The sequence below is a fragment of the Neophocaena asiaeorientalis genome, unplaced genomic scaffold, assembly GCF_003031525.2.
Source record: "Neophocaena asiaeorientalis asiaeorientalis breed wild unplaced genomic scaffold, Neophocaena_asiaeorientalis_V1.1 scaffold62, whole genome shotgun sequence".
Lineage (NCBI taxonomy): Eukaryota > Metazoa > Chordata > Mammalia > Artiodactyla > Phocoenidae > Neophocaena > Neophocaena asiaeorientalis.
In genome coordinates this window covers 2249505-2253228 of record NW_020175191.1, presented here as the reverse complement: position 1 = coordinate 2253228, position 3724 = coordinate 2249505, and positions in this window count along the sequence as shown.

Below are 3724 nucleotides of genomic sequence, written 5' to 3'. Positions count from 1 at the left end.
CGACTCCGCGGTGATTTAAAGGTGCTTGGTGGCGGTGTGGCGGTCCAGCTTTAAAATGTCATCCCCGCCAGTGTGACATCACCACCGCCTAGCGTGACACCCCCAGAGATTGGACAGCGCGCGGGGAGGCAGTGCTTACCGAGGAAGCCCCCTGCTGGTGAGGAATTACCTCAGTTTAGGTTTGATGTATCGTTGCAACCTAGGGACGTTCTAGCTGCTTGACAGCGGTGTATAGGATCCGTAGCCTCCACACACATGAGGGGCCCCTGAGCGGGCTCTTCCCTTGCCTCCTTGGGAACCTGGGTTTGCATTAGGAGGTGAGAAAGAATAGCTGTGCTCTGAACGCAACCCCCTCAAAACCTGCAGTGAGCTAATACATAATTTTCTCTCCTCTACCACGAGATAGCAAAACCGGGTATTCAGGAAACGGAATGCGTTGGGCACACAACATTCTGGAAAAATAAACACTGCGTGAAAACTAGGTTATCCTAATAGAAAGACAGTTGCCGTCTCCCTGGGCCAAGAAATTCTGGAAAACTTCAGATATACCTCTTGCTGATTCCTAAAGTGTGGGACATTTGTAGGGAGATGGTAGTATATTTTTTTCCATCCCACAAGTGCTGGAGGCGACAAGGATCTGTGCCCTAGAAAGTGGCTGTGCAGCACCATGGGTATTTATTTGCATATACGCTTTAGGGAGAGGGCAGATGTGGCTAAGACAAGATTCTGCTATCAGGTTATATTTCTCAGATGTCATTCATTATACATCCTTGACCTCTTTGGATGGAAGAGATAATTTTTGTGAAGATGTGCTAAAGTGGTTATGCTACCTTTGGGTTTCTCTCCTGGCTTAACAGCACTGGGAGCAGTTCTCTTTTGTTGGGAACAGGGAACTTTATTTCCCTAGAAGACCAGGGTTAGCAAGAGTATTCAATCCCACAGGGCAGGTTTGTTTGCTTATTTTCACAGAAACTTAGAGAACATAAAGTCCTACGATGGACTGACCTGGGAAACCTCAAGACATGGAGAGTTGGTGAACATGCCTGCTTGGGGAGCCAGGAAAAAGTCAGAACTTGAGCTCTGGGGTAGAACAGATCCTGCTTGAAAAGCAGGCTTCCAAAACATTAATTGCTTACCATGCCTTGGTTCAACCCAACTCCATGACAGGCCTCTAAGCTCCTACTCTCCCACATTATGTCCCTTTCCTCTTTTCAAACGCATCTCAAAATTTGCCTTGGGCTTCCCTGGTGGCGCAGTGGTTGAGAGTCCGCCTGCCGATGCAGGGGACACGGGTTCGTGCCCCGGTCCAGGAAGATCCCACATGCCGCGGAGCGGCTGGGCCCGTGAGCCATGGCCGCTGAGCCTGCGCGTCCAGAGCCTGTGCTCCGCAACGGGAGAGGCCACAACAGTGAGAGGCCCGCATACCGCAAAAAAAAAAAAAAAAAATTTGCCTTTAGGAAGACTTTCCTCTTTGACTCCCACTTGATTCTGGTTATTCAGTTCTGCATCATCATTTGACTACTTCATTTACTTCTTGTACCTTATTTATTTATACTTGTTGATCTCTATTTTCATTGTTCTTTGGTCATTTCCTCAGTCTGTCTCACTACATTGAGACCTTCTTAAAATCTAGTATTTTCCTCTCTCCAGTATTCGTATATCCATCCAACAAACTCTCCCTGCTTGATGCCAGGTACTCTCCTACACATTGAGTCAGATGCAAGATCAATAAGTCATGATCTTTTCCCTCAGAAAGCATACAGTACAGTCTAGTGAGGAAAAAAAAATGCATGGGGGCATATATCTAAGATTTGAATGACAGAGTCAGGGAAGATCTTCAGAGAAGGTGATGTTTAAACATGGTACGCTCAAAGAAATTTCAGAGTTTAGTGTAACTAGAGTTCATTTGTCAATTCAGCAAGTATCTATTGAGTATCTTCTGTATGCCAGATACTGTGTTAGAATTAAAGATAACAAAGAAGCAAAGGGTATGGTCTGTGCCCTGAAGGAGCATACAGTTCAGCAGAGAAGTGGCAGAATATGGAAACAGTAAGGTAGGCCGAGTCAGATTTTGAAAGGCAATGCGGAGCTAGTGGAGGTTTAATCAGACAGGTAGTATGAAGGAATCTGTGCTTTAAAGAGAGAACTGGTAGCAGTGAGGAGGATGGCAGGCTGGAGTGGGCAAAGACTGGACAAAGAGAGTCTAATTAGAAAACTGTGATGAGGGTTTGATCAAGCAGGGAGCATGGAGAGAGGGGAGAAGATATGTGAACTATTTCCTCCCAAAGTCGGGGCAGCTGGAGAGGGAGATGGAGCTGTTGCCAGTTGGAAGCATTGATGTGTCATCTAGGGTGTGATATCCCTCTAGGGCCTAGATTCAGCGTTGTAGACTAGAAGTCACTGAGGAGCTGCAGTGTTTAAGGCCAAGTAGGAGAAGCTGACCAAAAGGCTGTGTCTTGAGAGAAATTGAGTCCGAAAGCTAGGCAAACTATCCAAACAAGTAGTAAATCCAAGGGACCCAGAAGCGAAAGAGAATTCAAGTAGAAGCCAACAGTTCTAAAACTGGGAAAACCAGATGAGAGTGAAGGCCTGAAGTAAAGAATAGGAGGCAGAACGTGGGCAAATCATTTGAATCAACAAGAGAGAATCCTCACTGATTTTTCAAATCTAGACTCCAGGAAACTTTTTATTTGGAAAAGATTTCACACTCATAGAAAAGTTGCAAGAATAGTAAAAGGAGCACCCATATACCCTTTACTCAGATTTACTTATTAACATTTTGAGCCTGTTGCTTTAACATTTGCATTCTCAGCCAAATAGATTACACACACGTTTTTATCTGACCATTTGCAAGTAAATCGCATACGTCATGCCCCTTTATCACTTAATATTTCAATGTCCTAAGAATAAATACATTCTTTTACAGACACAATACATACAATTATCAATTCCAGGAAACTTAACATTGATAAAATACTTTTATCTCATCTACCATCTGTATTCCAAATTTGTCAATCCAATAATGTCTTTCTTACCATCTCTTCCTCTTCCAGCACAAGATCCAGTTTAGAATCAAATATTCCACTTAATTGTCAGTCTCTTCAGTCTCTGTTAATCTGAAAGAGATCCTTAGCCTTTCTTTGTCTTTGATATTTTTGAAGAATACAGAATCCTTCTTTAAAATAACACAATGCTCCTCATTTTAGTTTTGTCATTTATGTTTATCTCATGTTTCTTCATTACTAGGTTCAAGTTATCCATTTCCGGCCAGAATAATGACACTGCGTTCTTCTCAGGGTATCACACCCAAAATTAAATGAATGTCTCTGTCCCGCATTGGGTGATAATATTTTTTTTAATTGAAGTGTAGTTGATTTACAATACCGTGTTAGTTTTCAGGTGTACAGCAAAGTGATTAGGTTATATATATATATTTTTTCAGATTATCTTCTATTATAGGTTGTTACAAGATATTGAATATAGTTCCCTGTGATATACGGTAAATCCTTGATGCTTATCTATTTTATGTATAGTAGTTTATATCTGTTAATTCCATACTCCTAATTTATCCCTTCCGCCTCTCTATTTCCCCTTTGTTAAACATGTTTGTTTTCTATGTCTGTGAGTCTGTTTCTGTTCTATTCCACAGGGACACTTCCTTGACCTTTATCTGAACTGCACTTTACCCCCATTAGCCAGTCTTATTTTCTTCTTAACACGTATC